The following is a 26,281-nucleotide window of genomic DNA, read 5'->3' on the forward strand; positions in this document are numbered from 1 at the left end:
TGCACTCTGCAGTTATTCTGTTTGTTTTGAAAAAAAAAAAATCATTTGCAGTATTTCTACCACATGTGTCTTATTATTACCATTATATATAATGTATAGTTTTTCTCAACTTTATTTTGTTATAAATTAGATGCCATTGTTAAGTCTACTACCATTTGTATTTTTACAGTGCTTGTCATAAGAGTTATTATTGTTCTAGCAACCACATTGTGGCCAGTGAATCCTGACTGCTATCACGCAGATGTTAGTCTTCTTGATCCAGGTCTTGTATATGCTTGTAAATATATTGCACATTATATATATTGTACATTGGTCTTGTAAATATATTGTATATTTCGAAAAAAAAAAAAAAGAGAAAAAAAAAAATTATCTATCTTGAAATTCAATTGGGGTTGTTAGGTCAGAACTTTGTTCCATTAATGTAATAATTGTTTAATTTTGTATGGTTTTCAAGCACATGCCATTGACACATGTTAATAATTTTGGTTAGGCAATACCTTGAGTTGTATTGTTCATATCTGATCAGTAGACATACACATGTTCTTAATACTCTGGTTTAATCAAAGCATTGTTACCATGATTTTCACCTATTATGATGAATTTTTTTTTTTTGGTGCATATATGCCGAGTTGTTTGTATTACGCACACCTGATCTTCTTTCAATGTTTTATTATGCAAATTTCACATGTAAGCCATTATTGTATGCCACCGAGGTCCTTTCAGTATCATTGTAACTATATAGCTAGCCAGAGCTTGTCGACAAGGGACGTCGACTTGGTAGCGTGTCCGAGCGGTGTTATACTCAAATTCTGTCAGTTGAAATGTAACCAATCACAGGCAAGTAGGCCTCTGACGTCATGCCAGACAGAGGAGCATCAGGCATGCTCCCAGCAGCCTCAGTTATCCTCACAGACCCAGAGTAGGTGGACCTCGGCTGGCCAGTTATACACCTGTTTGCCTCACTCAATAAATATATACAGAAGCGACTACTGTGTCTACATTCAACCCGAACAAGGCAAACGAATAGTACCTTGATGTGGTGTCCAGCACCATGATGTGTTGTCCCACACCATGATGTGTTGCCCTGCACCATGATGTGTTGTCCAACACCATGATGTGTTGTCCTCCACCATGATGTGTTGTCCAACACCATGATGTGTTGTCCAGTACCATGATGTGTTGTCCAGCACCATGATGTGTTGTCCTGCACCATGATGTGTTGTCCGGCACAATGATGTGTTGTCATGTACCATGATGTGTTGTCCTGTACCATGATGTGTTGTCCTGTACCATGATGTGTTGTGTTGTACCATGATGTGTTGTCCTGTACCATGATGTGTTGTCCTGTACCATGGTGTGTTGTCCTGTACCGTGATGTGTTGACCTGTACCATGATCTGTTGTGTTGTACCATGATGTGTTGTGTTGTACCATGATGTGTTGTGTTGTACCACGATGTGTTGTGTTGTACCATAATGTGTTGTGTTGTACCATGATGTGTTGTGTTGTACCATGATGTGTTGTGTTGTACCATGATGTGTTGTGTTGTACCATGATGTGTTGTCCTGTACCATGATGTGTTGTGTTGTACCATGATGTGTTGTGTTGTACCATGATGTGTTGTGTTGTACCATGATGTGTTGTGTTGTACCATGATGTGTTGTCCTCTATCATGATGCGTATGTGTCAAAAGCAGCGTTACCAACTACATTATTGATCCAGCGAACCTTACTCTCTGCTGATGTTGTGGCAACGGTGAGTCAGGGGTACCAACACCACTACGGTGAGTCAGGGGTGCCAACACCACTACGGTGAGTCAGGGGTGCCAACACCACTACGGTGAGTCAGGGGTGCCAACACCACTACGGTGAGTCAGGGGTGCCAACACCACTACGGTGAGTCAGGTGTGCTAACACCACTACGGTGAGTCAGGGGTGCCAACACCACTCATGCAGAGCACTAATAATGCTCGCTAGGCTGTTAATGACTGATCAGCCAATCCTCGTGTTTAGTTAGTACTTATAGTAACGATGTACCGATGAGCACCATAGTACGTAGTTGATGTAATGGACAGTTAGACAGTAGAAATCATTTGGACATACATGAATAGGTTGTGTATCTTTGTTGCAAACAATCTAAGCTAACCTAAGCTAACCTTCGTAGGCCTAATAGACGCTATTTAAGGCCAAATAGAGTACATATCCCCAAAACTAACAAGCATTTCACACGACTGAAAATGCTGTCACGAAAAATAAAAATCCATAATACTTTAGTGCAAATTTTGTATTATATTTGTGTTCATCAACCAGGAATTACTTATGAATGTGTTTGACGGTAATGTTTGTCCGACACTATTAGTTGTGTCGTTAATGTTATGGCGGGAAAAAGAACCAGATGATGACATTACACTTTTATCGAGATAACAGTGTGAATCAGGCTGCGCCTTAGCCTAGCAAGGCTAAACAAAAACAGAAGCAGACAATGAAAAAATCATATCAAAATGTTTATTCAGGTAAAAGTTCATACATAGAAGATGAGTTACAAACATAATGTTGGATTTATAGATAGAGCTAGTACATACAATACCTAAAGCCACTAGTACGCATAGTGTTTCAGGCAATGGGGCAACATTCACAGAGAGAAGCGGAGTGCAGCAGCTCGTGAGAGTGTAGTGTTGTGGCGACCGTGGACACTTATAGTGGTCGCCCGGGCCACCACCACAACACTGGACGCCCAAGGCCTCGGTCCCTCCTTGACTACCTCTCTAGTATCTTCTTGCCCTCCTCGACGTCTGCGGCGCCGCCTCCAACCGCGCTCTAGACCTTTGTGACCTGTGAATCGCTCCGCTGAACCCCTTGTGACCTGAGGCTTCAATCTCCAGAATCTTCCGTTGTGCAGACCTCAGCTTCGCGAGTCCCTCTTGCTGGCTTTTGTCTCCCTGTTTGACTGGGACTTAATCGTCCGGTCTTCGTAGGCCTCTAGCTTGGCCTTACTGGTCTTTGTGACTTTTGACTTACTTACCCTGTGGCTTTTAATTTCCCGAGCCCCTGTGACCTATGATTTTTTACTTCCAGAGCCCCTGTAACTTTTGATTTTACGAGCCCCTATGACCAGTGACTTTGATTCACAGTTCCACTTTAACGTGTGACCTGTGTTTTGATTCCACACGCTCCATGTGGCCATTAGGATTGCTTGTGACTTCTAATCTGTTTACATATTTGTTCCTCACAGACTTCTGACACCTTTATTCCAAGATTTAGTTTCCACATATTCCCTGAGATATGTGTTTTGAGATTTACTTTTCATTAAGTACTCTAAGTCTTGGTTGTAAGATTTAGTGTTCACAAACTCCTTCAGATATATTTAGGTTCCGTATCGCTTCTTTCACATCCCCTGCGGCCCCTTTCCACTCCATATCTGTGTTCTCAGACATAATTCTCACATGCCCTACAGGTCTATATTCTGGTATTTAGTTCGGATGATCCTACTTGGACTTGTGGTCTCATTCTGTGGTTCTCAGGCTCGGCTTCCGTTATGGAGATTCCAAGGACTTGTAGCCTATGGACTCGTTTTATGAATCTTGTAAGGAACATATTTTGTGATGTTGGTGCCTGGGGCTATGATGACCTGTAAAAGTGAACTGCCTGGCTTGGCTGTGCCCGAACTCTCCGCTTTTTGTACCCAGTGGCGTCTCTAGGGTATGGCAAGTATGGCACTGGCCCTGAAAGCTCCTTTAAGGGGCGCCACTCAGGCCTCTCTGTTAAAGTCAGATAGCCTATTCTCGATAATGAAAGAATAATTTTCTTCGGGTGTATGATGTCTATGATTATATTATTATTAACGAACTGATCGATATTTTTTAGATAATTTTATGGTAAAGTAATGTACGAGATGGGTGTCAGATGTCAGGAGGCGGGGAGCAGTTTCAGTGGTTGCCATAGGCGCTATTTTCACTAGATACGCGTGTGCTTGTGCCTCCCAGATGCATGAGAGGTGAAGACGGTGGCAGCGACGTCTATGGTGAGGACCTTCACCTCACACCAGCGTCACCTCCAGGGACCTCTGCTTCAACACAACACAGTGCTAGGTACCACATCTTCATTTTGAAATATTTACACGTCTTACAATGGAATAAAATCTTTCGTTGAATTTAAGATCTTAGAAATGGATAGATGCCCATCTCCCACACATTGCAATTTATCAAAATAATCCTATTCTGATCCCTTCCTTTTAAACCAGATAAAGGTTCAACTGCCCACTGTATTCTTAGTGAAGCATATTTGTTCCAGAACCAAACCCAACCTCTCCTATGTTTCCCACTTATCCAATGACCGATACTACGTGACACTAACTACGTGACATTTTTGCTAATATATTATAATCATTTCTAGTGTTTCAACGGTCCGCATAAAGCAGCCTAATCTCCTATACCCCGAATGAATGCTCAATATTATTTTATCGGCAGTGTGATGCGTCCATCCATTTTGTACTGACAAGTTTTACTTTTATGTTTTTTCACAATATTTTTGTATTCAATACATCACTGCATCATCTATATGTTCCCAGCAAAGGATGGTACACCAAGTATATCTTTGCCAGTTACAGGTATTAACAGCTTTCCAGTTTTGAGCATTTTAATGGAAATAGCCTCGTATGTTTGCTCACAGTTTCTCAAGAGACGGCTCTCATATTTAATAGTATTGACGTACATTTCATCTCCTCAAACTGTAAAGTTTTCAGTGTAAAGATCGATATATTTCAGTCACTCATATATTGTATCCAGTGTGGTGGTAGCCACACTGATAGTCACATTAAGACACTTACAGACATGACACATTGTTACTTATAAGTGTAGTTTAATCACACCAATATGCATAAAGTTTAGTTTGATGTTGTTTATGATAGCTTCACATGCTATAGGAATGACAATATTAGCCATTCTATAAGGATTGTCTACTGTTTACTGCAAATATTTCACTGGTTATTGGCACAATGTGATGTTCTCACCTATTTGTGCTTTTGGAGGTTGAGCTTCGGCTCTTTGGTCCAGCCTCTCAACTGTCTACATTTTGTAGACACTGTCTACATCTACATTTAAGACTGTGTATGGTGGCTGCCTCCGCCATATTACTGATTAGTGCGGTCTTTCGAAAATTATTGTTAACTACTCTGACACTGGAAAAGTTCTTTCTAGTGCCTCTATGGCTCATTTGAGTACTCAATTTCCACCTGGTGTATGTGTGAGAGAGAGAGAGAGAGAGAGAGAGAGAGAGAGAGAGAGAGAGAGAGAGAGAGAGAGAGAGAGAGAGAGAGAGAGAGAGAGAGAGAGAGAGAGACAGAGAGACAGACAGACAGAGAGAGACAGTGACAGAGAGAGGGGGGGGGGACATTCCCCAGGTGGCCCAGGAAACACCACAACAACGGTTGCCCCCCACAACGCCCCTCCCCCCCCACAGGGACTGACCCCTGCCTCCAAGAAATTAATTATAACTTTGCACAATTACATGTATCATTACCTACAACGCACAGTAATACATAATATTTTTAGGAAGAACGTTTGCTAAATTTACATATTAATGAAGTCATTTATATATCAAGTAAATGACATGCATGCAATTATCTATTAATTAGTATCAAATCATTGATGATCAAAATTTCGAAATTACCAATAATAATAATAGTAATAAATTAGTTTATATTTAAACTAGCAGTACCCGGCCACGCGTTGCTGTGGCTCAGCAACGCGTGTGCGTTAGTGAGCCACAGCAACCTTCCCTGTCCCCCAGGCCTCCCCACCATTCCCCACTCCACCATCCCCTCCTCCTCCCCACCATTCCCCACTCCACCGTCCCCTCCTCCTCCCCACCATTCCCCACTCCACCATCCCCTCCTCCTCCCCACCATTCCCCACTCCACCGTCCCCTCCTCCTCCCCACCATTCCCCACTCCACCGTCCCCTCCTCCTCCCCACCATTCCCCACTCCACCGTCCCCTCCTCCTCCCCACCATTCCCCACTCCACCGTCCCCTCCTCCTCCCCGCCATTCCCCACTCCACCGTCCCCTCCTCCTCCCCACCATTCCCCACTCCAACATCCCCTCCTCCTCCCCAGCATGCCTCACTCCCCTGTCCCTTTGTCCTTCCCACCATTCTCTATTCCCCCATCCCCTCGTCCCACCAAACTCCTCCATCCCCTCGTCCCACCAAACTCCTCCATCCCCTCGTCCCACCAAACTCCCCCATCCCCTCGTCCCACCAAACTCCTCCATCCCCTCGTCCTCCCCACCATCTCTCACTTCCGTCCCCTCGTCCTCCCCACCATTCCCTACTCCCTCGTCCGATACCTTCCCAAATGGTCTGATGTTCCCATCAGATAATTAGGAACATCAAGTGATCTGATGTTCCCATCACTGAAATATAAGAAAAACTGTTAAAAAATTAAATGAAAATATGAACAAATATAAAAATAAACTAATACTCACGAAATGAACGGTATGGTAAACAACACAGCTCAATTCCAACGCAATTCACACAAAATAATTATATCAAAATGAAAATAAATCAAAATCTAGGAAAATTCAATTTATCAATGCAATCAGAAACATTGAAATGGAATTGTAACATATTTAGTATAGCATGTGTTGCTCTTACATGCAACAGATGGCACTGTTTTTCAAGAAAAGCATAGTTTTACCTGTCACAGGTGTGGCATCTATACTTATACTTACCAAATGAACGGTATGGTAAACAACACACCTCAATTACAACACAATGTCACATAAAATAATTCACTAAAAAATAAAATAAATCGAAATCTATGAAAATAAAATTTATCAATACAATCGGAAACATTGAAATGGAATTTGTGACATTATGTATAGCGTGCATGTTGCTATTATGTGCAACAGATGGCGCTCTTTTTCAAAAACGCACGTTTTTACCTGTCACAGGGGTGGCATCTATATAGTAGGTATATAAAGAGACACGCCTATTCGAATGCAACATTGTGTCAAAATTTCAAAGCAATCGGTAAAGAGGTTTCGAAGATTTCTCTCACATGAAAAACACGTGAAAAACAGTTTTTCAAAAAAAGCATGTTTTTTACCGTCATAGACGTGACATCTATATAGTATGTATATAAAAACCTACTCGGAGGCGAATAGAACGTTGTTGGAAAATTTGAAAGCAATCGGTGAAGAACTTTCGTAGATTAGCGATTTTGAACAAACGAACATTTCCATTTTTATTTGTATAGAGAGTGCGCGCCTGGGAGAAGTTAGTTAGTGGAGAATGACTTTTTTTTCATTAACAAGCATAGGAATACACATCAATGTGCTGCTACCTTATTCTATACGGAAGATTACACAGTGTAGATCAAACACTTGCTGTACGTTCATCAGGTGTCGGAGAATGTCTCAGCTCTTGTTCACATAGTTTACAATTGAACTACACTATACTACACACAGAAATCACAATAGCTTGATGCATCAAATGAACAAATTCACAAGGGCCGTGACGAGGTTTCGAACCTACGTCCGAGAGGATCCCAGACGCTGCCTTAACCATGTCGTAGCTCAGTCGATTAAGGCAGCGTCCTGGAACCTCTCGGACGTAAGTTCGAACCCTCGTCACGGCCCTTGTGGGTTTGTTCTTACCATTGGACTGTTTACCACTGAGAGAGCCATTACCTGCAGCCCGACCCGAAGTAGTTGTGGGGAAGTGACTTGTGAGATTTATATATATATATATATATATATTTATTTATGTATATTAAAGTGTTGTTGAATATGACCGACAGGGAAAGAGTAATGATTCTAACACGAATCTTCTCAATATTTCTTATGTTTTTCTTCACTGTCGAGGGTAGTTGAAAAATTAAATCTTCAAAGTTCATTTTCACACTTTATTTATGGTCTTTATTTATGGTCTTATTTATTTATGACCTTGGGAAGGATTTCGCAAGTCATTTCTTACATTTTCAAAGACAAGTTTTTTTTTAATTTCACTGTAATTAATTGTTTTAATTTTACTGCAATGAATTAACATTTTAAATTTCACTGTAATAAATTAAGGATTTTAATTTCACTGTAATTAATTAAGTTTTTTAAATTTCACTGTAATTAATTGAGTTTTTAAATTTCACTGTAATTAATTAAGTTTTTAATTTTAACTGTAATTAATTATTTTAATTTCACTGTAATTAATTAAGCTTTTTAATTTCACTGTAATTAAGTTTTTTAATTTCACTGTAATTAATTTCACAGCCAATTAACACATAATTCTATTCTACCCACTTTAAGACGTCGAACCCACACAGAAACTGTTGAAGCAAAGAGGGGGAACACGCAGTGCAGTTAATACCCAATGTGCCAGTCACCTACTTGTGCATCTCAGTCATGTCCTGTATCACCTCACACCAACCAAATATAAGCCTTGACATTGCATGTAAAAATATTGTCTTTGAAAATGCAATAAGTGACTTGCGAAACGCTTCCCTGGGCGTCAGACCATAAATAAAGTGTGAAAATGAAGTTTGGAGAGTTAACTTTTCAACTACCCTCGACAGTGAAGAAAAACATAAGAAATATTGAGAAGATTCATGTTAGGATAATTAATCTTACCATTTTGGTCATATTCAACATTCCTTACACATTCTGGAGGGTTTATGGCTTATATAAATAGTGTATCAATCAAATTATAAATTGGTAGACATACACTACAATATTAATGCTACATATTAGTAACTTAAATACAGTTTATCTGTATTGTAGTGAGCCTGGTGCTCCAGTTGTGAACACTGATGAGCACACCAAGTAATCTCCGTGGGTGAGGCTACTATAAGCACACCAAGTAATCTCCGTGGGTGAGGCTACTATAAGCACACCAAGTAATGTCCGTGGGTGAGGCTACTATAAGCACACCAAGTAATCTCCGTGGGTGAGGCTACTATAAGCACACCAAGTAATGTCCGTGGGTGAGGCTACTATAAGCACACCAAGTAATGTCCGTGGGTGAGGCTACTATAAGCACACCAAGTAATCTCCGTGGGTGAGGCTACTATAAGCACACCAAGTAATGTCCGTGGGTGAGGCTACTATAAGCACACCAAGTAATCTCCGTGGGTGAGGCTACTATAAGCACACCAAGTAATGTCCGTGGGTGAGGCTACTATAAGCACACCAAGTAATCTCCGTGGGTGAGGCTACTATAAGCACACCAAGTAATCTCCGTGGGTGAGGCTACTATAAGCACACCAAGTAATCTCCGTGGGTGAGGCTACTATAAGCACACCAAGTAATGTCCGTGGGTGAGGCTGTAACACTGTAAAAGTGTTTGAGTTAGTTTATTTAAAATATATATAGAGTACATGAGTCACAGACAAGGATCTGAGAGGCGCCAGTTGTCTGCCTGAGATCTCACACCTCAAAGCGTTAATGACCTCAAGTGACCTGAGGTCAGATCATGAGAATTTCACCTTGCTTCCGCTAAGCTCTTAATTGTAGTCTGGTAGCCTTCAAACAAGCCGACGTTTAAGGAGTGGCTTGGTAGTGCCGGAGGCTATCTATTTGTGGGCGGAGTTAGCTACTAGGTTCCCCAATATAAACTCGGAGAGCTATCCAGAAAAGCATTAACAGACAGAACGGCAGTCAGGATTGCAGAGGAGACGGCCTAGCAGGGAGGCTGTCGGCCGGCAGGGCGGGAGTCTCTGTCAACTACAGACCCCCCCCCCCCTCTCTATCCAGCTATAGGCAGAGACACTTGGTGAGTTGAGCAGTAAGGTGACTTGGTCGTGTTTACATATGTTGTGTGATGATCAGGGGCAGTCAAGTTGTAGGGTTCTCGAATTCTTGGATGATGACTCACTTTGCATATTAAACTGGAACATTTTAATTGAATTGCTAAATTATGATACTTCATGTGAAATATAATTATGAATTTATTATTTAAATTGTGTTTAACTTTGTTCCCTAGAGATTTTGAGTTGAGGTGAGAAAGCCTCTGTGGTTACTGGTTTCATGATATTAACGAGTACATGTTTGGAGTTGATACATGGTACAGAGGGAACATACTAATAATGAACTCATGATAACATCTTTTGAGAATTTTGTGATACAGGCAAGTTCCATTCCTTGTCTTGTATGTAATGATCATGAATGGATGGTGGCAGCATTTCGTCTTCTACTATCTACTCTTCTACTTCTACTATCTACTCTTCTACTTCTACTATCTACTCTTCTCCTTCTACCTATCTACTCCTCTCCCTCCACCCCTCTCTAAACTCTCACTTTCAACTAATGACCCTCCTCGCTCCTCCCACCTCTCTACCTCTTACCCCAAACCCTCACTAATTACTTCACTATTCATTTCTTTCCTTTCGTTTTCTCTTATACGTTTGTGGCAATGATTCTGTATTCTAGAGTTCTCTCTAGAGTTCCGGGTAACTGATCCAGTTACGGCGCCTTGTAGTCTTAGCACCTAGGTAGTCAAATACCTAGGTTACAAGGTGTTGAACGAGAGAGGTTGCCTTAGGAACTCTGGAGGGTGCTCTAGAATAGTTAGCTAACTGGAGACGGGATAACGGACTAGAGAGAGCTGTTTCCCCCGGCCTCGTTAGTTAACTGGGGGGTGGAATAATGGACAAGATAGAGCTATTTCCCCCACCCCCCGTTACAAGGCTACTATAAGCACACCAAGTAATCTCCGTGGGTGAGGCTACTATAAGCACACCAAGTAATGTCCGTGGGTGAGGCTACTATAAGCACACCAAGTAATCTCCGTGGGTGAGGCTACTATAAGCACACCAAGTAATGTCCGTGGGTGAGGCTACTATAAGCACACCAAGTAATCTCCGTGGGTGAGGCTACTATAAGCACACCAAGTAATCTCCGTGGGTGAGGCTACTATAAGCACACCAAGTAATCTCCGTGGGTGAGGCTACTATAAGCACACGTTACTGGGGTCCAGATGACGCTATTCTGCTTCCCTTCAACTGCACTTGTCACCGGGCGCTCGCAGTAATAGTGTGGTAACCTAAACATGACAGCGGTATTAGGGGAAATATTGTTAGAATTTATTTGATGAGGTTTAAATAACAATGACCTTGTTTTGTGTCTCGTGTCCTAACCGGCTTATCTTAGCTACCTAAAATATTTCTGGCCAGAAAGGCAATAGCTAATAAACGGGTTTCGGAATGGACACTTCCTGTATTGTAGAAGTAGATGTAGATAAGTTTGTATTTACCTAGTTGTGTTTGCGGGGGTTGAGCTCTGGCTCTCTGGTCCCGTCTCTCAACTATCAATCAACTATTGTACAGGTTCCTGAGCCTACTGGGCTCTATCTCTATTTGTGTTGATGACGGGATATTATTGACCTCGTAACAATGTGTCGAAGGGTTCTAATTGGGGAACTTGTTCTGTTCCATACGAGACTTGTTGAGTTACGTTAATAATGGTGACAACTTGCTGGCTTCCTGCCCACTACCCGCATTGGCTCTCTTGTCCACATGTCGTCAACAAGTGGAAATACGGTCGACATTTATCTTGTTTTGAATTTGAATTTGAATTTTGAATTTTGAATTTGAATTTTGAATTTGTTTTAGTACAGATAACTAAGTTGATTCAAGAGAAATGTTTTTATAATGTTTACAGTCCTGAGACTAATGTATTACGAATAATTCCCATTATTATGTTGGAGGATTTAATGGCGACATATGGCAATGATATCCCCGTTTTCTTCCGAGGAAAGTTCCACCGGAGCTCCGTCTTCTATGAGGTAATTTGTTAGTAGTAAATTACAAGCAATATTATCTGCCTTTTGTATTGAATATTAGTGAATGGTGTCGGGTCCTCTGACAGTACTGGGACACGCCACTGTGAAGTACTGGGACACACCACTGTGAAGTACTGGGACACTCCACTGTGAAGTACTGGGACACTCCACTGTGAAGTACTGGGACACGCCACTGTGAAGTACTGGGACACGCCACTGTGAAGTACTGGGACACACCACTGTGAAGTACTGGGACACACCACTGTGAAGTACTGGGACACACCACTGTGAAGTACTGGGACACTCCACTGTGAAGTACTGGGACACACTACTGTGAAGTACTGGGACACACCACTGTGAAGTACTGGGACACACCACTGTGAAGTACTGGGACACACCACTGTGAAGTACTGGGACACACCACTGTGAAGTACTGGGACACACCACTGTGAAGTACTGGGACACTCCACTGTGAAGTACTGGGACACTCCACTGAAGTACTGGGACACACCACTGTGAAATACTGGGACATGTCACTGTGAAGTACTGGGACACACCACTGTGAAGTACTGGGACACACCACTGTGAAGTACTGGGACACACCACTGTGAAGTACTGGGACACTCCACTGTGAAGTACTGGGACACACCACTGTGAAGTACTGGGACACTCCACTGTGAAGTACTGGGACACACCACTGTGAAGTACTGGGACACACCACTGTGAAGTACTGGGACACACCACTGTGAAGTACTGGGACACACTACTGTGAAGTACTGGGACACACCACTGTGAAGTACTGGGACACACCACTGTGAAGTACTGGGACACACTACTGTGAAGTACTGGGACATGTCACTGTGAAGTACTGGGACACACCACTGTGAAGTACTGGGACATGTTACTGTGAAGTACTGGGACACACCACTGTGAAGTACTGGGACATGTCACTGTGAAGTACTGGGACATGTCACTGTGAAGTACTGGGACACTCCACTGTGAAGTACTGGGATATGTCACTGTGAAGTACTGGGACACTCCACTGTGAAGTACTGGGACATGTCACTGTGAAGTACTGGGACACACCACTGTGAAGTACTGGGACACTCCACTGTGAAGTACTGGGACACACCACTGTGAAGTACTGGGACACACCACTGTGAAGTACTGGGACACTCCACTATGAAGTACTGGGACACACCACTGTGAAGTACTGGGACACTCCACTGTGAAGTACTGGGACACACCACTGTGAAGTACTGGGACACACCACTGTGAAGTACTGGGACACACTACTGTGAAGTACTGGGACACACCACTGTGAAGTACTGGGACACACCACTGTGAAGTACTGGGACACTCCACTGTGAAGTACTGGGACACACCACTGTGAAGTACTGGGACACTCCACTGTGAAGTACTGGGACACACCACTGTGAAGTACTGGGACACACCACTGTGAAGTACTGGGACACACCACTGTGAAGTACTGGGACACACTACTGTGAAGTACTGGGACACACCACTGTGAAGTACTGGGACACACCACTGTGAAGTACTGGGACACACTACTGTGAAGTACTGGGACATGTCACTGTGAAGTACTGGGACACACCACTGTGAAGTACTGGGACATGTTACTGTGAAGTACTGGGACACACCACTGTGAAGTACTGGGACATGTCACTGTGAAGTACTGGGACATGTCACTGTGAAGTACTGGGACACTCCACTGTGAAGTACTGGGATATGTCACTGTGAAGTACTGGGACACTCCACTGTGAAGTACTGGGACATGTCACTGTGAAGTACTGGGACACTCCACTATGAAGTACTGGGACACACCACTGTGAAGTACTGGGACATGTCACTGTGAAGTACTGGGACACACCACTGTGAAGTACTGGGACACACCACTGTGAAGTACTGGGACATGTCACTGAAGTACTGGGACATGTCACTGTGAAGTACTGGGACATGTCACTGTGAAGTACTGGGACATGTCACTGTGAAGTACTGGGACATGTCACTGTGAAGTACTGGGACATGTCACTGTGAAGTACTGGGACATGTCACTGTGAAGTACTGGGACATGTCACTGTGAAGTACTGGGACATGTCACTGTGGGATGTGTCACCGCCATTAATATTTGACCCGTCTCGGTAGCACAGTGGCTACGTGCTCCAGTCATAATTGAGGGGTCCCGGGTCAGATCTCCGGATGGGTCAGAAATGGTTGGGCAGGGTTCCTTTCACCTGCTGCGAGTGTTCACCAAGCAGTAAATATAGGTATTCCGGAGTCAGGCAACTGTTGTGGGGGGTTGGTGGTTATAGGCGTTGCTAGGCTTGTTAATTATTGGCACACCAGATTCGCGAAGCAGTTACGCAAGCACTTACGAACGTGTACATCTTTCCTCAATCTTTGACGGCTTTGGTTACATTTATTAAACAGTTTACAAGCATGAAAACTTGCCAATCAAGTGTTGTTATTGTTATAAACGGCCTCCTGGTGCTTCGGCGCTCATTAACTGTTTAATAATTGTAAACAAAGCCGCCAAAGATTGAGAAAAGATGTACAGGTTCGTAAATGCTTGCGTAACTGCTTCGTGAATCTGACCCAGACTGGCAGCTGGATTGACTACGTATTGTTTAATGCTATGTAGCCCAATTGTTTGATAAAGATGTGAATTGTTAATTTGCAGCGACAATACTTTCAGCGTTAGAAGCAGATAATAACGTTCATTTACCGAAATATCCATGTTGTTATGACACATTCGAACGTTTGTACCAGTTGCCAGAAAATTATTATTACATTTTTAAGTGTGAATTTTGTGTATAACCAAATTATTAGACGATCTCCAATGGTCAGGGAAAATGTATAATAACATTGAAGATCGATTCATCAATGGCTAGGAACCCATCTGGCGGAAAGTGGAAATAATTAACCCATATGTGAATGCCCAGGAGAGGTGAGCCAGACCCAGCTGTGTGACAGACAGTTGCTCCCTGGACACGGTCGAGGGAGGGTGTACACGCTCACGCTCCAACATTTACCTGTATATTGCCGTATGAAATTCGAGTTATGGTGTTAGTCTCAACGATGGACGGAGTCGATCATCAGAATTAACATTGAATTATGGTGTCTAAGGCAAGAGAATAGTCCAGATGGTGTGTATGGGAACCAGAACACTGGTCGCCTGGGTCAATACTTACGTGTTCTGGTCGCCTAGCACTTACCCCCCCCCCCTCCTTGATCTCACATGCCCCCTTAAATCGCTTTTGAAGGTCATACACTGCTCCTGAGGGAGCTTGTAGGTCACACACTGCTCCTGTGACAGCTTGTAGGTCACACACTGCTCCTGTGACAGCTTGTAGGTCATACACTGCTCCTGTGACAGCTTGTAGGTCATACACTGCTCCTGTGACAGCTTATAGGTCACACACTGCTCCTGTGACAGCTTGTAGGTCACACACTGCTCCTGTGACAGCTTGTAGGTCACACACTGCTCCTGTGACAGCTTGTAGGTCACACACTGCTCCTGTGACAGCTTGTAGGTCACACACTGCTCCTGTGACAGCTTGTAGGTCACACACTGCTACTGTGACAGCTTGTAGGTCACACACTGCTCCTGTGACAGCTTGTAGGTCACACACTGCTCCTGTGACAGCTTGTAGGTCACACGCTGTTCCTGTGGGAGCTTGTAGGTCACACACTGCTCCTGTGACAGCTTGTAGGTCACACACTGTTCCTGTGGGAGCTTGTAGGTCACACACTGCTCCTGTGACAGCTTGTAGGTCACACACTGCTCCTGTGACAGCTTGTAGGTCACACGCTGTTCCTGTGGGAGCTTGTAGGTCACACACTGCTCCTGTGACAGCTTGTAGGTCACACGCTGTTCCTGTGGGAGCTTGTAGGTCACACACTGCTCCTGTGACAGCTTGTAGGTCACACACTGTTCCTGTCGGAGCTTGTAGGTCACACACTGCTCCTGTGACAGCTTGTAGGTCACACACTGCTCCTGTGACAGCTTGTAGGTCACACACTGCTCCTGTGACAGCTTGTAGGTCACACACTGCTCCTGTGACAGCTTGTAGGTCATACACTGTTCCTGTGACAGCTTGTAGGTCATACACTGCTCCTGTGACAGCTTGTAGGTCATACACTGCTCCTGTGGGAGCTTGTTGGTCACACACTGCTCCTGTGACAGCTTGTAGGTCACACACTGCTCCTGTGACAGCTTGTAGGTCATTCTGTTCCTGTGGGAGCTTGTTGGTCATACACTGCTCCTGTGGGAGCTTGTTGGTCATACACTGCTCCTGTGACAGCTTGTAGGTCATACACTGCTCCTGTGGGAGCTTGTAGGTCATACACTGCTCCTGTGACAGCTTGTTGGTCACACACTGCTCCTGTGACAGCTTGTAGGTCATACACTGCTCCTGTGGGAGCTTGTAGGTCATACACTGCTCCTGTGACAGCTTGTAGGTCACACACTGCTCCTGTGACAGCTTGTAGGTCACACACTGCTCCTGTGACAGCTTGTAGGTCACACACTGCTCCTGTGGGAGCTTGTAGGTCATACACTGCTCCTGTGGGAGCTTGTAGGTCACACACTGCTCCTGTGGCTGCTTGTAGGTCATACACTGCTCCTGTGGGAGCTTGTAGGTCACACACTGCTCCTGTGGGAGCTTGTAGGTCATACACTGCTCCTGTGACAGCTTGTAGGTCATACACTGCTCCTGTGACAGCTTGTAGGTCATACACTGCTCCTGTGACAGCTTGTAGGTCATACACTGCTCCTGTGACAGCTTGTAGGTCATACACTGCTCCTGTGGGAGCTTGTTGGTCATACACTGCTCCTGTGGGAGCTTGTAGGTCATACACTGCTCCTGTGGGAGCTTGTTGGTCATACACTGCTCCTGTGGGAGCTTGTAGGTCATACACTGCTCCTGTGGGAGCTTGTTGGTCATACACTGCTCCTGTGGGAGCTTGTAGGTCATACACTGCTCCTGTGGGAGCTTGTAGGTCATACACTGCTCCTGTGACAGCTTGTAGGTCATACACTGCTCCTGTGACAGCTTGTAGGTCATACACTGTTCCTGTGACAGCTTGTAGGTCATACACTGCTCCTGTGGGAGCTTGTAGGTCATACACTGCTCCTGTGACAGCTTATTGGTGATACACTGCTCCAGTGGCAGCTTGTAGGTCATACACTGCTCCTGTGGGAGCTTGTTGGTCATACACTGCTCCTGTGGGAGCTTGTTGGTCATACACTGCTCCTGTGGGAGCTTGTAGGACATACACTGCTCCTGTGACAGCTTGTTGGTCATACACTGCTCCTGTGGGAGCTTGTAGGACATACACTGCTCCTGTGGGAGCTTGTTGGTCATACACTGCTCCTGTGGGAGCTTGTAGGACATACACTGCTCCTGTGGGAGCTTGTTGGTCATACACTGCTCCTGTGGGAGCTTGTTGGTCATACACTGCTCCTGTGGGAGCTTGTTGGTCATACACTGCTCCTGTGGGAGCTTGTTGGTCATACACTGCTCCTGTGGGAGCTTGTTGGTCATACACTGCTCCTGTGGGAGCTTGTTGGTCATACACTGCTCCTGTGGGAGCTTGTTGGTCACACACTGCTCCTGTGGGAGCTTGAAGTGCTAGCTATAGTGGAAATTAGGATACCAAGTCTGGAAGTTAAAATATATAATACACACTGTTCTACAACTCGTCGTTGAGTGGTTGCATGATTTAACAATCTCAATGCTGGGAGGTAATGACGAAATTCTGGTCAAAATATATAATATATTGCATGCAAAAAGTATTCAAGATTTCCAAGTTTTTGGAGCCAGGAAGCTGTCCTGGACCTCCTAGATGACATCAGTACAGAGGCTCGGTGGTTATATACTATTTATACACGAAGCTCTGTAGAGCAGCGAACTTAATTGAAACTAAATTCATATCTCGCTGCACTTTTTTTTTGAAGAAAGAGCTACCCAGTAGCAGGGTGCACTTTAGGGCATTAAGTGAAGTACACGGTCACTAAACATTGAGCGCTCTTCCAAATCAAATCAAATGTTTATTTAGGTAAGGTACATACATACAAGAGATTTTACAAAGAGTGATGGATTTATAGTTAGGGCTAGTACATACAATGCCTAAAACCACTATTACGCAAAGCGTTTCGGGCATAGGCTGCAGAATGAATGCTCAGCACATGTATAACATTGAATAACTCTGACCCATATTGTTTTAGTTACAGTACAGTGTTATACTATAGTTCACTCTGGAAACACTGCATTACATATAATTGATATTATATATACAACAATGTTTCATGTCTGAGAGTACTATGTCAGTTGGTCACATGAGGTGGTGTCATCTTTTGTTGTGGCAACCTACACCTTGTACCCTCCTTAATGGGCAGCTTGGTGATGGACCTTCACTCCAACACGCACCAACCTTCCAATATTATGTTCCAGGGTTTGTGTGGCTCTGCTTCCTGGCCTCTATATTTTGATCTTTGTCACGACGAACATAGGCGACCTGATGCCTTGCTGCACCTAGCTGACTCTGTAGACACCTGTGTGTGAGATTGTTTTTATTCCTTTCGTTAAGAAAAGATTTGAACATTAATAGAAATGCAGGCGATGAGTCACAATAACGTGGCTGAAGTATGTTGACCAGACCACACAATAGAAAGTGAAGGGACGACGACGTTTCGGTCCGTCCTGGACCATTCTCAAGTCGATTGACCATTCTCACAATCGACTTGAGAATGGTCCAGGACGGACCGAAATGTCATCGTCCCTTCACTTTCTAGTGTGTGTGGTCTGGTCAACATTAATAGAAATGTCCTCAGTCAGAAAGGACGTGATCTGAGCAGCTTGTACTTTAAGAATGAAAATTAGATAGGCGAGAGCAAACGCCATAGATAGGCGAGAGCAAACGCCAGGGTTCCAAACCATTGACATCCTAATCCGCTAGGTCGTTGAGCTCCTCGATTGCCAGTGCAATAATTAGGATAGCTCACAAGTTCTCACATCAAATTTAATTTGATGTGTGCGGCTGTGACCCGGGTTCGAATCCAGAAGACCGTCATTAAAGATCGCATGCACAGTTCAACATGTTGCATAATATGTGGGGCAATAATCTTGAAGGTATTGACATAAAGACAGTTCTCTTTTAAACAATAAAAATTTATTCATGAAGAACTAAATCTAATACAACAAAACAATCTTGAGGTTAATGTCTTTGAAGACAGCTGATGATCCAGCAAGTGTGGCAGAGTCCTCTCTCTTGGCTGCTCAGATTAACACACTCATATGTTGTCGCTTCGGGCTGAATAAATGAACTAACTGAACAATACGGGTGCTCACTTAGGACTCAAATTGCAATTAAAACACTTGCAGCATTCTGCAATTAAATTACAATGCAACCAAAGCAAGGCATGAGACAAGTCTCCGGTAACCCCCAAGTTACTTTAACACTTGTCTCCTAAGACGACAAACTAAACAATAGTATAAAAAGTTACACTTTTCAGTGCTTAATTACGTTAATTGACTGTCAATTGACAGTCGGCAACAAGTAATTTACGTTAATCATAAGATTGTCTCTCAGACAATTAAACATGTCGGAACACTATTTCTCTAACCATAATTACTGTCACTTCCCCCTCCCTGTCCAGCTCGTTGTTGACGTGAGGGGGCTTGGTGGGCGGCTGCCGGAGTGTGATGCTCCTTAAGACAGTCCTCTGTCCTTTTGTAGCCTTGTGCTCCTGCTGCTGTCTTCTCTAATTCTGCTGGACGCCTTTTCCTTTTGTTTCGTTTTTCCCCCCCCCCCTCTTCTCCTTTATCGTTGTCATTTCCTGCTGACCTTGTGCCTGTTTTGATCATTCTTTTGGCCTATTGTTTTGACGCCCGGGTGCTTGAGGAGGCATACTATTGCACCCGTAGAACTGTAGTACCCGACGTCTCGAGCGAGGGGAACCTTTTATTGACAATCCCCCTTTCGTCACTGAACCCGATCTCGACGGACTGACGGTTCTTAAGGTGGCGTTTGTGGGGCGTATACTCACGACGCACCCCTAGGGGGCCCCGGTATGATCGGTGCTAGCTTCTTGTTGGGTGTCCTGCCTCTAATTGTGGCTCCATGGTGTGTGTGGGGGCCCAAGGCACCTCTGTTCCTTTGCGTTCTGTCCTGAAGGGTCCCCCTAATGGCTCTGTTTAGGGCTCCCCTTCTTTCTTCCTAGTCTGTCGTGTCTCCTGTGTCTTCTTCCTCGTCTCTCTCCGACTCTCCTTCCCATCATTCTCCTCAGTCTATTGGCTCTCCGCGCCGCCTGTCGGTGTGCGAGCTAACGTCCATCATTCTCTCAACGGCCATCGTGTTTGCTCTCGTTCTGCTTCTCCTGTTGAGACACTTGAATCTGTTGCCCAGTATATTGTTGCTGGGACGCCTGTCTCTTTGAGTCAGAAGCGAAAGCCTGGCTCCTCTCCTTCCTCCTCCCCAGCGGGTAAGAAGGCTTCGCTTTCTTCTTCACCCCCTACCTCTGACTCTCGCTCCATCCCCCTCCCGTTTCGGTGGTTGCGCCCCCTGTTCCTGCTATGGAGGTTTCTTTGGTCCCTGCTTCCCCCTCGGTTGCTGCCCTTGCTGAGGTGCGCTCCCTTCTTTTTCCTCCCCCCCTCTTCCTGCTGCTGTCCTTGACTGCTCCTCTCGGTTGTCTCCTCCTCCTCCGGACCCCGGCCGTCCACCTCTCGTCTGTTCTCCCGCTTCCTTCCCTCCGTCTTTCCTCAGTTTACCCATGCCCCCTAACCCTGACTTTGCTGACCCCTGATCCCGACCCTGACCTTCCTTAAGGTGCCGTGTTCCTCTTTCACCTTTGATTCTTCCTTGTTCTCTGTTGCTATCCTTTCTCCTTTTGTTGATGTCTCTTCTTCAGTGGAACATCTGTGGATATTACACTAATTTCCTTGAACTCCAACTTCTGATTTCACGATTTTCGCCCCTTTGTGTCTGTCTCCAGGAGCCGATGCTGGGTGCTCGTCCTGGTCGCTTCCATGACTATTCCTTTCTCTCCCCCCCCCCCCAGCAACGTCACCCAGCTGTTGCTGGGGTCCATAACCCTTCTGCTCTCTTGATTCGCTCTGATGTTCCTTTCGTCCCCTTACTTTTTCCATCGCCTCTCCAATGTTCTGCTGCCTGTACGTAAATGGTACACAGTTTGTTCCATTTATCTCCCCCCGAGTGTCCCACTTTCTTTTCCCTGATCTTAAACACCACCTGGACTCCTTAGCAGAGCCTGTGCTCCTGCTGGGTGATTTCAATTGTCGACATACCCTTTGGGGTGATGTTCTGATAAACACCCGAGGTCGCCTTCTCGAACCGTTCATCCTCTCTTCTTCCCTGTCTCTTCTGAATTCTGGTGAGCCCATTCATGTGGACTCTCTAACTCACACCCTTTCCTGTCTTGATCTTTCCCTCTGCTCGTCTTCCCTTTACTTAGATCTCACGAGGCGGGGTCATCACGTTCTTGATGACCTCCATGGCAGTGACCATTTTCTCATCCTTGTTACCTTTTTCTCTTTCATCCTCCCCTCTCCTTCCCAAGGTGGCGATTTGCCGAGGCTGACTGGCCCCTCTTTACCCTCCGCTCTACTATCTCCGACCTCTCCATTCTGCCTCTCCCTCGTGCCCTTTTTCTTTTTTATGACACTATCTTCGATGCTGCTCTCCACTCTGTTCCTCGCTCTTCCTCTCGGGGAACGCGGAAGTGCGTTCCCTGGTGGAATGTGGACTGTGCTCGGGCTGTCCGCTGTAAGTGTGCAGCCTGGAAGAGACATCGCCGCTGGCAGACGCCTGAATCTTTTCTTTTGTTTCGGAAGGTAAGTGAGGTGGCCCGTAGGACCATCCGTACAGCTAAACGTGCATGTTGGATGTCTTATGTCTCCACCATTACGTCCGACACTCCTCTACCGCTGATCTGGAAGCGCATCCACAGGATAGCAGGTAAGTTCGTTCCTGATGTCTCACCGGTCCTTCACCTCTGTGGTACTCTTGTGGCGACCCATTGCAAGTCGCGACCCGAATTTGGTTCCCACTTTTCATCTGTTTGCTCTGGTTCTCCTCTTCCTCAATCCTCCCTGCTTCGTAAGCCTCTTCTTGAATCTCGTCCTTTGGATTTCTGTACCCATCTCAGCCTTCCCTATAACGATCCCTTCTCTCTCTCTGAGCTTCAGTTTGCCCTGCCCCTCTGCGGTTCTACGGCGGTGGGCTCGATGGTATTCATTATGAGATGCTTCGCCATCTCCCTCTGTGCACGTCTCAATATTTACGGAGTCTGTTTAATCAGGTCTGGGAGTCGTCGTCAGTCCTTCAGGACTGGCTCGATGCTGTTGTCTTCCCTGTTCGGAAACCAGGGTCTCTCAGGTCATCCCCCAAGGACTACCGCCCTATTGCCCTCACGAGTTGTCTGCAAACTCTTTGAACGAATGGTTAACGTTCGTCTGATGTGGTTCTTAGAACACTATCACCACCTCTTCCCTTCTCAATTTAGTTTTCGCAAGTGCCGCAGCACAACAGATGTCCTGGTGAACTTGGAGGTCTATATTCGTACTGCTTTTGCTGCGAAGTCCTCTGTTGTTGCCGTCCTTTTTGACCTGGAAAAGGCTTACAACACTACCTGGCAGTATCATATTCTGTCCCAACTTCATTCTTTTGGCCTTCGTGGGAATCTCCCTCTCTTCCTCCAGAGTTTCCTCTCTCGTCGTTCCTTTCGAGTGAGGCTTGGTACCATTCTCTCTGCCCCTTTTCAACAGTATGAGGGTGTGCCCCAGGGTAGTGTTCTGAGTACTACTCTCTTTCTTGTTGCTTTCCATGGTCTTTTTTCCCTTCCCTCTGGCGTCTTCTCCACTCTCTATGTAGACGATCTTACCCTTTGCAGTCTGGGTGATGATTCACCTCTCCTTCAACGGCGGCTTCAACTTGCGATTGATGCCATGTCGTCTTGGGCCACCGATCATGCTTCAAGTTCTCTGCGTCTAAGACTTGTGCTATGACTTTTACTCGGAAGCGTGTCGTTCTTCGTCCCTCTTTGTCTCTTTATGGACATCCCATTGTGTACAGGGATTCCGCTAAGCTTCTGGGGTTAATCTTTGACACTCGTTTATCTTGGTCACCACATATCTCTTACCTCCGCGCTGAATGCTCTAAGGCCTTTACTCTCCTTAAGGTCCTGTCCCATACTTCTTGGGGAGCGGATAGGCGCACTCTCCTTGCTTTACATTCCTCTCTCGTCCTGTCTAAACTCTATTATGGTTGCCCTGCTTACTCGTCTGCTTCTCCTTCTACTCTTCGCCATCTTGATGCTTTGCACCATACTGGGTTGCGCCTCAGCTCTGGTGCCTTTCGTTCGACTCCCGCCCTCAGCTTGTATGTTGACACTGGTTTCCTGTCTCTCCAGAACCGCCGTGATCGCTACTGTCTTCGCTATCTTGCGCGGTCCTTACAACATCCTTCCTCTCGCCTCTCGTGCTTTAACTTTTACTCCTCCTGTGGTTCCTGTTCCTCTTCACCACCTCCCTCTTTCTGTCCGGCTATCTCGCTTACAGGTCCCTTTTTCCATTCGTCTTTCTCATATTTCTCCTCGGATTGTTCCTTCCTTGCCCCCGTGGAGAGTCCCCCTTTCGAAGTTTTGTACATCCTTGACCCGCATTACTAAAGTTTTTATTCCTCCTACGGTTCTGAAACTCCTTTTTCATGAGCACTTTTCTCACTCCCGCTCCGTTTCCATCTTCACCGATGGGTCTAAGTCTGCGGACGGTGTGGGCTACTCCGTTGTTTTTCCTGACCGCACTTATCTGTTTCGCCTCCCTTCGGAGACTAGCATCTTCACAGTGGAGCTTTATGCTATTCTCCATGTTCTCCGTCTCCTGCTTTCTCATTGTCAATCCTCCTTTGTGATTGTCGTTGACTCTTGTAGTGCCCTCATGGCTCTCGAGTCCTTTAATCCTGTCCATCTGGTGGTCATAGAGATTCAACATTGGCTGTTTCTTGTCTCTAGTAAATTAAATCCGTGGAGTTTTGTTGGGTTCCCAGCCATGTTGGTGTTTCTTTAAATGAGCATGCAGATGCTGCCACTAGAGAGGCTATCCGCTCTTGTCCCGTTTCCCGTAAAGGTATTCCTTTTTCCGACTTTTATCCGGTTATTCATTCCTCTATCCTTACCCGTTGGCAGGGTTGTTGGTCTTCTGTTGTTGGTAACAAACTGCGTACTCTTAAGCGTTGTGTCCCCGTGGGCTTCCTCCTGCCACTGTAACCGGCGGTGGGAAACGGTCTAGGCTGGTTGTGTCTTGGCCATACTCGCTTAACCCACGGTCACTTAATGGAGCGCCGCCCTGCTCCTTATTGTCCAAATTGCGTTGTCCCTCTTACCGTCGTGCATATCCTTGTTGAATGTCCTGACTTCCAGAACGAGCGTGTGTCTTGCTTTCCGACCATCCCTCGCGGTCACTTGTCACTCGATAGAATTCTTGGTGAATCGGATACTTTTCATATCGTTCATCTTATGCGTTTCTGTTTTAGTATTGGCATCCTTGGTGATATTTAGCGCCCTCTGAATATTCCGCACATTTGATGGTGCTACATAACCTTCCCGGCTTGGTGTCTTTGATAAATACTTACTTTGCTACATATTACTTCCTATTTCCTTAATATGCCTTCAGCAACCTGTCTGATAATGTGAGTTTTATCTCACGTCTGAGAATGTGACTTCTTGTAAATTTCCACAGGTACTGGTGCTGCCGACCGGCTGTCCTGGCCAAGATGGATTCTCACCCCAGGATGTAAACTTTATCCATTGGAAGTTCACCGGCTGATGGCTGGAATATTTCCACGGCTGCGTGTTTACCCTCCACGAGATGACGTCCTGGGTTGACACCAGGGGGTATTGATGTACCCTCCACGAGATGACGTCCTGGGCTGACGCCAGGGGGTATTGATGTACCCTCCACGAGATGACGTCCTGGGCTGACACCAGGGGGTATTGATGTACCCTCCACGAGATGACGTCCTGGGCTGACACCAGGGGGTATTGATGTACCCTCCACGAGATGACGTCCTGGGCTGACACCAGGGGGTATTGATGTACCCTCCACGAGATGACGTCCTGGGCTGACGCCAGGGGGTATTGATGTACCCTCCACGAGATGACGTCCTGGGCTGACGCCAGGGGGTATTGATGTACCCTCCACGAGATGACTTCCTGGGCTGACACCAGGGGGGTATTGATGTACCCTCCACGAGTTGACGTCCTGGGCTGACACCAGATGATGCTCATGTGCCCTCCAGAAGAGAGGTTCTTCACGAAACATAAATTTTACAATTTATTGTAAACACTGCACCTACGGGAGTAGTGGTATAAGCCTTGAACAGGTATCCTCAGCTACTGTGTCAGTCATTTCAATTTAATCTCGATTACAATGTAATATTTTAAATATAATGTTTCATAGTAATACGAGACGTAATAACCTCTCGTCGTATAATTAGCAAGCTGGGGCACTTATATTGACCTTAAATGACAAAACATTTAATAACCCCATTCGACATGCGTTCAGTGACTGCACTTGACATACATAGACCAAGTGACAGGCATTTAGTGACCACACATAAGGGAAGTAATAGCCACTTGTCATTAGCATACATGACCTCAGACGAAGGAATAGTTATGCAGATCCTTCAGGGCATTTTGACCCTCATCATCAGGGAAGGAGCGTGTTTTTTGCAAGATTTTATCTGATTTGCAACGTCGATATTGTTTCAACAAGATCAACAACGTTATGTAACATTTTATAGATCAATGATTTATCAGTTGGGTGGGTTCAAGCTCATGGGCTCCGGTCCGTAGCAGATTTTTTTCCGCAAGACATAGACCCATCTCCCTCCTACCTGACCATTACTGTCACACAGGTTGGGCTCTGACACCAATCTCCAGGCGGAAGCTTGTTGTTAGCAGGTCGTCCTTCAGCTCCTGTGCTCCAATCCTTAGGGCTAGTGTCTATAAGCTATCCTCCAGCAGGTCGTCCTTCAGCTCCTGTGCTCCAATCCTTAGGGCTAGTGTCTATAAGCTATCCTCCAGCAGGTCGTCCTTCAGCTCCTGTGCTCCAATCCTTAGGGCTAGTGTCTATAAGCTATCCTCCAGCAGGTCGTCCTTCAGCTCCTGTGCTCCAATCCTTAGGGCTAGTGTCTATAAGCTATCCTCCAGCAGGTCGTCCTTTAGCTCCTGTCTCCCTGTTAATAGACCTTAGTTGCCAGTTACACTTTTGTTATGAGTTAATGGTTTATTTATTATAGAAATTATTAGAACTATATTTTTCAACAAACAAAATTTTGGTAGTTTTAAAAGTCTTTCGTTATAAGGTGCAGCAGTTTTTTTAACTATATATTTTTGTTACACAAGTCTCAAGGAACATTTTTTGTCAGATGTTAATTTTTAAATTGTAGTTTTCTATAATTACGTAGAGATTA

General features: G+C 45.2%; 1 long non-coding RNA gene across 1 annotated transcript; it reads left to right on the forward strand.

The window, feature by feature from the left end:
• Positions 1-14,754: 14,754 nt before the first annotated feature.
• LOC138364449 (uncharacterized) lies at positions 14,755-26,228 on the forward strand. Its single transcript, XR_011228452.1, has 2 exons — positions 14,755-14,934; positions 24,547-26,228. It is a non-coding gene; the product is annotated as an uncharacterized lncRNA (long non-coding RNA).
• Positions 26,229-26,281: the final 53 nt, after the last annotated feature.

The sequence above is a fragment of the Procambarus clarkii genome, chromosome 1 (assembly GCF_040958095.1).
Source record: "Procambarus clarkii isolate CNS0578487 chromosome 1, FALCON_Pclarkii_2.0, whole genome shotgun sequence".
NCBI classification, from domain to species: domain Eukaryota; kingdom Metazoa; phylum Arthropoda; class Malacostraca; order Decapoda; family Cambaridae; genus Procambarus; species Procambarus clarkii.